The sequence below is a fragment of the Schistocerca piceifrons genome, chromosome 4, assembly GCF_021461385.2.
Source record: "Schistocerca piceifrons isolate TAMUIC-IGC-003096 chromosome 4, iqSchPice1.1, whole genome shotgun sequence".
In the NCBI taxonomy this organism is placed as follows: Eukaryota; Metazoa; Arthropoda; class Insecta; order Orthoptera; family Acrididae; genus Schistocerca; species Schistocerca piceifrons.
Window position 1 is genome coordinate 387,104,098 of NC_060141.1, and position 13,672 is coordinate 387,117,769.

Genomic DNA, 13,672 nt, shown 5'->3' on the forward strand with positions numbered 1-13,672 from the left:
AAATACAGTTTTCCGTAATTCTTTTAAGAAAAAAGACGAAGTAAATATTCCAGAATTCGAAACCAGAACAGCTGTTAGCGTGAGTGACATAAAAGTAGATATGTGTTACGAAACAACTCAAATCACTTAAGAAAGGCAAGTCTTCCGGCCCAGATGGTATACCAATCAGTTTCCTTTCAGAGTATGCAGACACAATAGCGCCTTTCTTACCAATCATATACAACCGCTCACTTAACGAAAGGTCTGTTCCAAAAGACTGGAAAGTAGCACAGGTCACACCAATATTCAAGAAAGGAAATAGGAGTAACCTATGGAATTACACACCCAAATCACTGACCTCAATTTGCAGTAGGATTTTGGAGCATATACTGTACTCGAACATTATGAATCACCTTGAAGAAAATGACTTACTGATACATAACCAACGTGGATTCAGAAAATATCGTTCTTGTGCAGCACAGCTAGTTCTTTAATCCCATCAAGTAATGCGTGCTGTCGACATGGGAACTCAGACCGATTCCATATTCCTAGATTTCCATAAGGCTTTTGATACCGTTCCTCACAGGTGACTATTAATCAAATTGCGTGGATGTGGAGTGTCGTCTCAGTTGTGTGACTGGATTCGTGATTTCCTCTCAGAGAGATCACAGTTCGTAGTGATGGACGGTAAATCATCGGGTAGAACCGAAGTGATATCTGCCGTTCCGCAAGGTAGTGTCATAGGCCCTCTGCTGTTCCTGATTTATATAAATGATCTTGGTGATAATCTGAGTAGCCCCCTTAGATTTTTTGCAGATGACGCTGTAATTTACCGTCTAGTAAAATCATCAGACGATCAATTCCAATTACAAAATGATCCACAGAGAATTTCTGTATGGTGCGAAAAGTGGCAATCAGCACTAAACAAAGAAAAGTGAGAGGTCATGCACATGGGTACTAAAAGAAATCCGATAAATTTTGGATGTACGATAAATCGCACTAATCTAAAGGCTGTCAATTCGACTAAACACCTAAGAATTACAATTACGAGCAACTTAAATTGGAAAGACTGCGCTTTGTTGGCAAAACACGTAGAAGATGCGACAAACCCACTAAAGAGACAGCCTACATTACACATGTCCGTCCTCTGCTGGAATATTGCTGCGCAGTATGGAATCCTTACCAGATAGAATTGACGGAGGACATCGAAAAAGTGCAAAGAAGGGCAGCTTGTATCGTGTTATCGCGCAATAAGTGTGAGAGTGTCACTGATATGGTACGCAGGTTGGGGTGGCAGTCACTGAAACAAAGGCAGTTGTCTTTGTGGCGGGTTTCGGCGGAGGTTTGAGCCCTCCCTCGGGCATGGGTGTGTGTTTGTCCTTAGTATAATTTAGGTTAAGTAGTGTGTTAGCTTAGGGACTGATGACCTTAGCAGTTAAGTCCCATAAGATTTCAAACACATTTGAACATTTTCTTTGCGGCGAGACTATTTACGAAATTTCAATCACCAACTTTCTCTTCTGAATGCGTAAATATTTTGTGGACACCCACCTACGTAGGGAGAAATGATCATCATAATAAAATAAGAGAAATTAGAGCTCGAACGGGAAGAATTAGGTGTTCCTTTTTCCCACACGCCATTCGAGAGTTGAATGGTAGAGAAGTAGTATGAAAATGGTTCGATGAATCCTCTCCCAGGCACTTAAGTGTGAATTGCAATGTAACCACATAGATGTAGAGTAGTAACCGATCTAACAACTATTCCAGACACTTGTCTTGCATAGGCGTTGCCGACAACAGCGCCTTGTTCTGCCTGTTTCCATATCTCTGCATTTGAATATGCATGCCTATACCAGTTTCTTCGGCGCTTCAGTGTATATTGCCGTTGACAAACGGTAAAGTTTTTAGCTCTTCTGCCTAAACTTTAATTCCTTTTCCAAATATTTTCTACACTGTTTGATCAGTGTACAGATTGAACAATATGAGAGATAGGTTACAAACCTGTCTCACTTCGTACTCAGCCACTGCTGCCCTTTCATGTCCTTCGACTCTTATAACTGCGTACATGAAATGTATTCGCAGTTGCGAATATGAACAACCATCAGCTGTAAAACGGAATGAAAACAATGAAAATTTTTGCCGTACCGGGATTTGGTCCCGGATTTCCCGCTCATCGAGAGCAGTCACCTCACCATTGGGCTACCCGAGTACGATTAACGGCAAGACCCAAACTTTCACATGTCGTCTACATGAACAACACAGGCATTGCAATATCTTACTTATAACTGCAGTCTGGTTTTTGTACATGCTGTAGGTAACCTTTCTCTACCTGCGTTTCATTCCTGCTACCTTTACAATTTCAAAGAGAATACGCCACACAACAGTGTCAATGCGTTTTCTTTAGATATACAAATGTTATAAACGTTCCTTCAGTCTATGTTCCAAGATAAATCGCGTTCCCTACATTTCTCTGGAACCCGAACAGATCTTCATCGAAGTCGGCTTCTACCAGTTTTTCTACTCCCATCTAAGGAATTCGTGTCAACATTTTGCAGGCAAGACTTCTTGAACTGTTGGCTCGATAATATTATTTCGCAAATAATTCGTGTCACCACTTAGCAACCACGAATTCTCAAACCAACGCTCCGGTGATATTCTCACATGTCAATGCCTGCTTACTTTAAAATAGGATTTATTACATTCTTCTTGAAGTCTAAACAGGGAGAGAGGAGAATATAGCGGGTGACAAATTATTTTATCGTGTTACGATACAAACAATTGTGTACTGCTTGCAGCAGCTGGACCCAGAGTTGGGGAAGGTTGCTGTCGATGGGCCGGCTTCTTCGATGGGCTATTCGAGTTCTCTGCGGATATTGACGATGGCGCATGGTACTGGTCATTAAGTGTGCCCCGTGTAGTCAAAGATTCTACATATAAGTTGTGAGCTGCTCTACGAAGACACAAGCAACAACAGAAAAGGTAGGGTTTGCACTATGTTCCTGTAACTGACTAGTATTAGTGATTGAAACGTCGTTATAATATGGTAATAGTGATTAAATTTCTGCGCCCCTCATTGGAAAGTACGAGCAGTTCACACCATTTTGTCATATTCACAATATAAAGTTATGTGCTGTGGACAGAGAGTGGGTATTGTTAAACATTCCCGTGCGAGTTACCTTGAATGAGGCACCGCGAATTTCGTCTAAACTTAGGCCTATGTGGGCCACCAAGAACAAAGTTTAAGTAATGATTTTCGTTATATTTTCTAATAGAATAATCAGTCCTTTTTTTAAGGCGGCATTTCTACCTTAAGCCACCCTGGTTGTTTGGATGACAAAAAATCTAAAATAAAAAAATATGAAATGTATTGATATTAATATGAAATGTATTCAGATTTATTTAGATGTGTACAGTATTTAGCAGCTATTACACTATTGTTCATTCACGGAAACAGCCTGGCCCATTGAAGAAAACCAGTCGCCTTGATTTGACCGGTATATGTTTTTATTTTTCAGATGTTTCATTAAGGGCGAATACTTACGACCTGGGTGTTTACTACAGTGAAATGTAAAAGATACACTGAAAATAAAATATTTATCACAATATCCGACGATTTCATTGCACATTTTCTTTAGGCGAGGCACTGACAGCAACCTTCCGCCACAGGTAGTGAAGACCGGTTCAAAAATGTTCAAATGTGTGTGATATCTTATGGGCCTTAACTGCTAAAGTCATCAGTCCCTAAACTTACACACTACTTAACCTAGATTATCCTAAGGACAAACACACACACCCATGCCCGAGGGAGGACTCGAACCTCCGCCGGACCAGCCGCACAGTCCATGACTGCAGCGCCCAAGACCGCTCGGCTAATCCCACGCGGCTGGAGACCGGTGGATCCGCTTATACGAGTAGGTGTTTTTATGGCTGGCCGGTGTTTCAGCGCTCGGAGATGGAAATGAAACTCTCGCTAAGGAGACATTTTTCCTAAGTGGATACGCAAGCAGTTGAGAACGTATCCGCAGGTATGCAAACCAAGGCTTCAGCAGGCGGAAATTGCCGCCGTGAGTAGTTACCAGCGGTCTGCACTCTTTTACTGGAGACCATGGCGTCTTGCGTCGCAGCAGACTTTTCCACTGACGTCAATGGACAGGTTGGTGCAGTTGGTAACACGAACTGAAAGCTAGTTTCTCCCTACAGCACCACTTGTTAAGATGTCCTTTATCAACGCAAAGGTCAAAAGCAAAATAAACTTGTTTGTTATTCTCCCGAGACAATTTCTCCAGCTTTCTGACAGTTCTGCTGTTCGGAGAAAACGAGAGCACCGTCCTCTCTCAAGGAATCCCTGTCAGCCAAAACAGTGAAAAACTAAGAAACATTTTGTTTGCAGCTGACACAAACGTACCTGCAAACATTTGACCTGTTTTGCTACATTCTTGTAACAATCGCGGCTGCTATTTGGAATATGATTCAAGCCTTGTCAGTTTGCTGTTATACTCTCATCGCATTATGGATTCCACGAGAGAAATGCTGCATAAAACCATCAGAAACTTACATCTGAGATTGACTGAATTCTTCGTTTGTTTAGCGTGCTCAACATCGTGGTTATCAGCGCCCTAGATTGATTAGACCTAACAGTCAAAATAAACATCTTACTTACTTAACAGCAGCTGTCCTATGAAGTATGCCTATTTACAAAATGCACTGCTTATCTTATGTACAAGGAGATAAATGTAAATTTCTCAGTCTCTCTCACAGATGACCTCGATTTTGCTATATGGTTCACAACGTGTCAACTTCTTACGAAAAATAGTTTTGCTTTTAACTAGTTTGTGATTTGCTCAAATTGATAAACTGAAATACCATACCACCAAAAAATTCTTGGTTTTAGACGTTTTATCACCAGTGGAAATTTATTCGAAACTGAAGACGGTTTATAAGGAACCTGCTCCTTAGATTTCCGTACTCTGTCAGCTTATAACATTCCCCATCCCTCTTTTCTACATTGAACATCTACGAGTATTCTATATAAGTGCAAACTTGACACTATACACCTTTTCACCTCACCTCTGCTTTCCAACCCTAGTACTATGTTGCACTTATACCAACACATTCCACAAAAATTACACCTATATGTCCTTCACTCTTCTCTCACAACGAAGCTTTTATCACCACTCCGCTTTTACATGACGATGTAAACCAGCGTGACATATACCCATCCTACCAGATTTTACAGAACCCGCCTCTGGTCCCTTTGTTAGGGCTCCCCTCCAGCCGCATCCTAAGGCTTGGTTCATAACCTTCCCTCATCACCCTCCCAAATCCCTCAACCAAACAGCCACTTACGTAAAACTTACATTATACACGCTTCAAAAACCGACAAATCCCATAATACTCTTACCCCTAGCAGTCTACATAAACTAATCAGTTCATTCTTCTTTGTGCATTATTTTAAACAGTTATAAACAGTCCCAGACTCCTACAGTCATCAGGAGAGAACCGGGCAGAATGCGTTAATGTATACCTAGTTATGCTCGAGAGTACCAAGAAGTAAGTAGGCTGTTTAGGTTTTTATGTTGGGAACGACACGTAGTGCTCTATTTGAAAATCACTGACTGTGCTGTGTGAAGTATGTGGCTGGTTTGCATTGTTGGAATATTTGCTATTGTAGTGTTGGGCAGTTGGATGTGAACAGCGCGTAGCGTTGCGCAGTTGGAGGTAAGCCACCAGCAGTGGTGGATGTGGGGAGAGAGATGGCAGAATTTTGAGAGCGGACGATCTGGGTGTGTGTGTCCATCAGAAAGAGTAAATTTGTAATATTGGATATCATGAACTGAAATATATATGATGACTTTTGAACATTATTAAGGTAAATACATTGTTTGTTCTCTATCAAAATCTTTTATTTGCTAACTATGCCTATCAGTAGTTAGTGCCTTCAATAGTTAGAATCTTTTATTTAGCTGGCAGTATTGGCGCTCGCTGTATTGCAGTAGTTCGAGTAACGAAGATTTTTGTGAGGTAACTGATTCATGAAAGGTATAGGTTATTGTTAATCAGGGTCATTTTTTTGTAGGGATTATTGAAAGTCAGATTGCGTTGCGCTAAAAATATTGTGTGTCAGTTTAGTGTTGACCAGAATAAGTAAAGAGAGAAATGTCTGAATACGTTCAGTTCTACTCAGCTGTTTGAAAATCAAATAACGCAAGAGGTTTACCAGCACAGTAATTCATAAATTTTTCTAAGGGGACGTTCCACCCATAATACTCTTACCCCTAGCGGTCTACGTAAACAAATCAGTTCATTCTTCTTTCTGCGTTATTTTAAACAATTATAAAAGTCCAGTCCCAGACTCCTACAGTCATCAGGAGAGAACCGGGCAGAATGCGGTAATGTAGACATAGTTATGCTCGAGAGTACCAAGAAAACATCATTGACAATAACACATTAATTGGGCAGGAATACAGGACTGTCTTCCAAAGCGCTGTGTCAGAGCCAAGCCGGCACAGCAGAGCAGCGTCAGCAGCGCAAGGCCAGCACGTCCTCGATTTGCAGTACCACCCAAACACAGTGGAGTATTGGGTGGCGGCTGTTAAGTCTCAGGGCGACCGTGGACCTGTGGACTCCAGTGGCCTCCAGCTCCACGTATCGACCTCCAAAATGCACTCGTTGAGGTCGAAGATCTGCACTCAGGAATCAGGTCCTCTGATCCACCTGAAGTACTCTCTGGTTTGCAGGGGTCGAATGTCAGCCACCATTTATGAGAAAGGAAAGGCAGCATCAGTGTCTGCCACAGGAACGGGATGAGCAGCAGCGGTAGTCCTCCCTCATGAAGGTTGATGACGGACATTATTCAGGTCATGCAAGTCAAGCCTCCAGCAGACCTGCAGTGTGATGGCGGCCTCTGCACTCCCGCCAGCGTAGCCTCGGCAGTGGAACTGGCGGCAGAAGAGTCCTTCCACCCAGACTCTTAGTTCAATAGACGATCAAAGCTAGGCAAGGCGAGGGTCGACCTCCGTACCTTCCTCTCACTCTGGATAGCTGCAAAAAACACGAGGGCCGAGATTATGCAGTGGGCAGCTGGCAGTCAACACTCAGCAGTCAGACGTTTGTTAAAAATGGTGGGGTATTTATGTCGGCGCTTCCCATCCGCTCTGCAGTGGGGACGGGTAGGACATCATGTATCCTGGTTTCCCCTGGCTGTCAACTCTATTAGTGACTTCAGACTTTCGCAATTTTGCCTTTCAGAGGCTCTTTTCTGCTCGTTCAACACCTGAATATTTATTGCTACGTTGAACATAGGCTTACTTACGGCACTCTGCTTTGTCAATAGTATGAGGCTATTTCCCAGCTCTCATGAGGTCATTATGCTTCGCTTGCAGACTTGGGCGCTCGGTCGTTCCCCCGTGGTGACAGTGCACTGGTCACTGACACAGGCAGTTCAGCTTCCGGGAGCTGCCGAGGTCAAACTTGGACGAATTTTTAGTGTCCGCCAGTGATACTATCCTGGGGTGTAACACAATCAACAAAGTCTTTTATCTTTTAAACAGTGCAATTCGACATCCGTGTCTTATTTTTATGAAAACTTTTAATTTCAACGCTGTTTAAAAATTATAGTATGCTTTAAATTTTTTAAATCGTTTGGCTGAAGAGCGACGAATTGTAACCACTGACAGTCCCCCTGCCCACCCGTGTGGCGTAATGAAATAACAATAAAGAAAAAAAATCGTTTTCTCTGTTTAATAAATGAGCATGTGATGCGATAGTGGAGAGGTAGGGAACGCTTTAGAAGCACATCGAACATCCATTCCCTTTGGAGCCATGATGTGTAGAAGCTCTTCATATAACTGCGATGATTTCTTCTTAATTATTGTTTGATGCCGTCCTCTAATTCTTCCGAAAGTGTGCTAGCATATTCATCTTCACGTAACTAATACATCTCAACACCTGCAGAATATATTTAGCATAACCTTTGTCTGTTTTCATTTTTTTTCCGCCTCTAGTACTTCTACAGCCGTGAAGCAAACTATCCTTGAATGCCTATGAATGGCTATGCATGTATCCGACGACCCGGGGACTGGGTGTTTGTGTTGCCTCATCATCATTCGGGAAGTGCCGAGAGTGGAAATAGAAAGATTTGGAACTTGTACAGGCGCTGACGACCACGAAGTTGGGCACCCCACAAACCAACATCATCATCGTCATATATCTCACCGATAAGTTTCTTTTACTAGCAAGGGTTCAAAAATGGTTCAAATGACTCTGAGCACTATGGGACTTAACATCTGAGGTCATTAGTCCCCTAGACTCAGAACTACTTAAACCTAACTAAGGACATCACACACATCCATGCCCGAGGCAGGATTCGAACCTGCGACCGTAGCAGTCGCGCGGTTCCGTATTGAAGCACCTAGGGCCGCTTGGCCACCGCGGCCAGCACTAGCAAGGGTTTCTGCGCTTGTTCTTTGTCTTCACTTCCTACTTTCTCTGCCCACACAACTTAAAACCCTCCTGTATCATGATATTGCATATGCTTCCTGCTTCTTCTAGTACGGTATTCCGTCCGCAGCCTGTGGTCTAGGCGATAGCGTTGCTACTTGTGGATCACGGGGTCCCGGATTCGATTCCCGGCCGGGTTGGGGATTTTCCCTAACCGGAGACTGGGTGTTTGTGTTGTCCTCATCATTTCATCATCATGATTCGTGACACTGGCTAGATTAGATTGTATACAAATTGTACTGTGTAGAAATTGGGACTCTTTGTACGGGCACTGATGACTGCGCAGTTGAGCGCCCCACAAACCAAACATCATTATCATCATCTGGTACGGTATTCCCATAGTCTGCGACTCTTTTGCATCAGATACTATACTCCGGACGTATCCTTGCAGGAACATTATCTTCATTATCACATAAATATTTCATATTCTTTTGGCGCTGTATCTTCATTCCTGTAGATAACTATGGCCAATCACTCATATTTGATATCTTTATTTCCAAGAACTTATTTTCGAGCCTTTTCAGGGTCATCTTCAGATAGAGCATACAGAAGTTTACATACTCGTACTTGTAGTAAAGGAGGCTGTTTCACTGTTAGGAAGCCCTTTCCTTTATCGGCTTGTAGTTATTTAGCAACTTGTATCGAATAATGAATTTATTTACACTCTCTCGCAGTATGGGATAGACTGGCGTTGATATTTAATATCATGTTGTCTCCAGGATGCAATGACGGATCCATGATTCTTCTATAATCACATAACGACGCCACAAGTCCTTCGGATCATCACGAACTTTTTCAAAGACGTTCTGAAACTCTTCCCGCGAACAGATTTGCTGTGAAGTCAACACACAGGCATTCACATTCTTCATACCGAATTTATTTCATTTAGGACGTTATTTACCAATTAAAATATCAACTGCCTCAACAATGTCACAGAAATGAATGAAGATTAGGTTTCAGTGTTTCAGTGTCCCGTCGACGACGAGGTCGTTAGTCAGAGTACAAGATGGGGAAGGGACCAGGTCATATTCTTTCCGAAAAAATCATTCCGGCATTCGGCTTTGGTTATTAATGGAAATCACAGAAAACTTAAATTCATATAGCCCAACGCTGATTTGGACCCCGCTCTTCCCGAATAGAGGTCCAGCGCCTTAACCACCGCCTCAGTCCGTCGCTCAGTACGAATCGTTAATACAAAGGTGTTCCACTTTTTAGGGTTCCGTACCTCAATCGGTGAAGACAGATCCCTTACAGGATCTCTTTGTTACCCATCTGTCTTCCTGTCTGGTTGTCTGTCCGACGGTTGAGACCTTTTCTGAGGAATGGGAAAAGGTTTCAAGCTGAAATTTATGTCACATAGTAAGATCTACGGTCCCCTGGCGGTGTGAAAAAATACAACCAAAAGATACGGCTATTTATGTCACATATTTCGATACTCGCAAACTCGCTATAGGGTACTTCCCGTTGACCTACAAGCATGAAATTTGAGAATAAGCGAGGTTTCACAGTATAAGTAAAGGAAAAAGTCCGAAAACTGTTACTCTGTAATTATGTCATTTTCTGCCATTTGTTCTCTGTCTGACATGAGCAGACTCATGTCAGGGGTGATGATAGACAGGCTCTTGCAAAAATCCCGAAGAAGGCTTACACGGATTGAGACCATCAACTTTCTCAGCCTCACAGGAAAATGTGAAGAACTAGTGGACCTTGAGGAAAGGAGAAAATTAATTATACTGGGGGTGAGTGAAAAAAATGGAAAGGGAAAGGCATGAAGAAATTAAGGAAACAGTACACACCTTATTGGCGTGGAAATAGCAAAGAGATGAAGAATGGTGTCGGTTTCATCATGAATAAAGGTCTAGAAGGAGACACTGACATTCAGTACATTAGTGAGAGAATAATAAAGATAACTGTACATTTAGGGAAAGAAAAACTAACTTTAGTACAAATGTATGCACCTCAAACTGGATGTTGCCAAGAGGATAAGATCCAGTTTCTTGAAGATGTGGAAAAAGTCATTAGGAAAGAGAGAGTAATCATTCTAGGAGATCTAAATGCCAGATTGGGACAGATAGAACGGGATATGAGAATGTAATGGGACCCCATGGATATGGTAGAAAAAATATAGAAGCTGAGCATCTCCTTGACTTCTGTATGAGGGATGGGTTCCTTTGAGAAGAGACATACCCATATGATAACACGATACAGTTGGGATGGATTACAAAAGACTGTAATTGATTATGTCATCACACTTGAAGAGAGGAGTAGAATGGTAACTCATGTCAGAGTAATGCCTATCGAGAGCCTTGACAGTTATCACCGCGGACCTGAGAAACTTCCATGTGCCGAAAGTACAGAACAAGAAAACGCCAAAAATCAAAGTACGGGAACTCAAGAAAACAGAGAAGTGAGATGAATATCAGAACCGGATAAAATCCCTGTAACCAAGAGATGAAAGGAAAAATAGAGAGGCAGAATGGATCAGACTAAGGGTACACGTTGGTAAACGAAGCCACCGAAGTTTGTGGAAAGACAAGTATGATGGCAAGAGAGAAGGAAACACCTTGGTAAAATGAAAGTGTGAGAACAGTAATAAGGGAAAGAAATCTCTCCACAAAAGGGAGGGATCGGGAGAAAAATAAACTGGAACTTATTAGAGATGAGGCAAAGATCAGAAACATCGAACGAATCAAGAAACTGGAAATTAAAAGAACAGTTGCAGAAGAAAAGACCAAGGCATGGAAGATATTCACTCAGAAACTGTTGTATAGGGTTATCAGAGGTAAAAGGAAACCAATGAATACCATAAAAGCACTTGAAGATGAAAATGGAAATCTGGTTAGGGCAGAAAGAGACATGAGAGAAGTTCTGAAAAACCATTTTGACCACCTATTAAATAGATCAGTTGAAGAACCAAATACAGAACTGGCAATCCACACTTACAGTGAGGAAACTCCCATCACCTGGACAGAAACAGAGGCAGCCTTAAAATCTATGTCTAGGGAAAAATCTTCAGGTGGAGATGAAGTGAACGCAGATATGATAAAGGCAGCGGGTATCCAAGGCATACAGTGGCTGCACCGAGTACCCAATGCCACATGGGCAGATAACAAAATACCTGCGGATTGGAGCAAGGGTGTAATAATTCCCCTGTTTAAGAAAGATAGCAGGTGGAAACCCACAAACTATAGAAGAATAACCCTATTGTCTCATGGGCTGAAAATACTTGAGAAGATCACAGAAAAGAGACTGAGAGCTATCATAGAACCACAGCTGGAGGAGGAACAATATGACTTCAGAAGTAACAGATCAATAATGGATCTAATTTTTAGCACCCGCGTGTTGATGGAAAAGTATTGGGAGAAAGGCAAGAACCTGATCATTGTATTTCTGAATATAGAAAAAGCCTATCATAGTGTTATAAGAGATAAGATCTGGGAATGCCTGAGAAAAAAGAATGTGCCTGAAGGACTAATAAGAAAAATTCGGATGTTGTACAAAGACTGTACTAGCTGTGTACAAATTGGGGAAGGACGATCATCATGGTTTGAGACCAAGAGTGGAGTTATGCAAGGAAGTGCACTGTCGCCACTACTATTCGTCACTGTTATGGATTCTATAATGAAGAATGTCAAGGAGAAGTCAGGTGAACTGAATGCATTTGCCTTTGCTGATGACATCATAATATGGGGTGAAACTGAAGAGGGTGTACAGATCAGACTCGATGAATGGAAATCTCAGATTCAGAAATATAACCTCAACATCAGCAGGACCAAGACAGTGGTGATGGCAGTCAACAGAGATGGACAACCAGGAACTGTAAAACTAGAAGACCACCAACTAGAGTGTGTGGACAGTTTTCCTTACCTTGGAAGTGTAATCTCTAGTGATAATTTGGTCAGAAATGAAATCACCAACAGAGTGCAAAAAGGACCTGAATTCTACCAACAAGTAAGATCACTTTTATGGGATGGCTCGATCCCAAAACCGGCGAAACTAATGATGTTTAATATATATTTCATACCAATATTGACCTATGGTATTGAAACATGTGCCCTCACAAAAAGAGACTCATTAAGGCTGCAAGCATCAGAGACGAAATTTCTTAGATCCACCATCCAGAAGACCAAGATGGACAATTTAAGGAATGAGGAGGTGTGGAAAGAAGCCGGAATAAAGACATCCCTATTAGAGCGAATTGGCGCATCTAGACTTCGATGGTACGGGCATGTGATGAGAATGGAGCCAATTAGAACAGCCAAAATAAGTTTGGAAAGACAGTTGGATCGGAAAAGACCTCAAGGAAGATCGCGAACCCGGTGGATGGACTTGATTAAGGCTGATCTAACGACCAGAGGATGGACAGCGGATGATGTTCTCCGTGAACAGGTGTATTCGGACAGGACGAAGTGGAAGAGGCTCATTAGGAGTATCTGGGAAACTGGGACTGGAACTGTTAAATGTTGATGATGATATTCTCCGTCTGTTAAGATCCATTTTTCTCAAGAACGGCTGGAGGTATCAAGTTGAAATATAAGACAAATACTTAGATCTAAGGTGCCTTGGCGGTGTAAAAAAATTAACCTTCTAAGTCACTGAAATCAAAAGATACGGACATACGTGTCGGATATTTTGATATCCGCCAACTCACTCATAAAAATTTGATAGCTGACCTATCTGTATATAGAGGGGTCCAGAAAAATGTAGACACTCTTTGATATTAATGGAACAAAATGACATACCGTTATAATTCTTGCACGAGGGAAGGTTATTTTATATGTGATCTCCATTAGCAGCAAAACAACATCAATGCCTCTGAACTGTTGAGCGAACTACGGCTGTCAGTGTTGCCGGTGTTATAGCCGCACAGGACGCCTCAGTGGTTTCTCGTAGCTCGTTCAGTGTAGCTGACCTCTGTTGATAAATTTCATCTTTCAAGCTCCCCCATAACTAGAAGTCAAGAAATGTAATTTCTAGAGACCCTGGTGGGTACAACAGCTCTTCTTCGACCTATCCATAGTCCAGGTAGATTTTCACCCACGTAGGCTGCGAGATCTCTGTGGTAGTGAGGCGGAGCGCAATCGTGTTGCACGTAAAACCTTTCGTTTCTTAACACCTCTCGGATGGCAGGTAAAATCGATGTTTGCAGCATATGAAGGTACACCTCTCCAGTTACGGTACCTTCATGGAAAAA